We start from the raw sequence: 437 nt of genomic DNA on the forward strand, positions 1-437 counted from the left end.
TTGCTCCTCTCTTATGATTCTTTGATCTTCTCTAATTTCATGGAGGAGGATGGAATGTTCTTGGTGCTCCACCCTTAGTTGTCCTATGTTGGAACTCAATTCTCCTAGGGAGGTATTGATTTGCTCCCAATAGTTTTGTGGAGGAAAGTGCATCCTTTGAAGCATCTCAGGGATTTCATGATGAGAGGGGTCTCTTGTTTGCTCCATCCTTTTCTTAGTGATGGGCTTGTCCTCATCAATGAGGGTGTCTCCCTCTATGTTAATTCCAACTGAATTACAGAGGTGACAAATGAGATGAGGGAAGGCTAACCTTGCCAAGGTAGAGGACTTGTCCGCCACCTTATAAAGTTCTTGGGATATAACCTCATGAACTTCTACTTCCTCTCCAATCATGATTCTATGAATCAAGATAGCCCGGTCTATAGTAACTTCGGACC

This window comes from Arachis duranensis, chromosome 5, assembly GCF_000817695.3.
Source record: "Arachis duranensis cultivar V14167 chromosome 5, aradu.V14167.gnm2.J7QH, whole genome shotgun sequence".
NCBI classification, from domain to species: Eukaryota; Viridiplantae; Streptophyta; class Magnoliopsida; order Fabales; family Fabaceae; genus Arachis; species Arachis duranensis.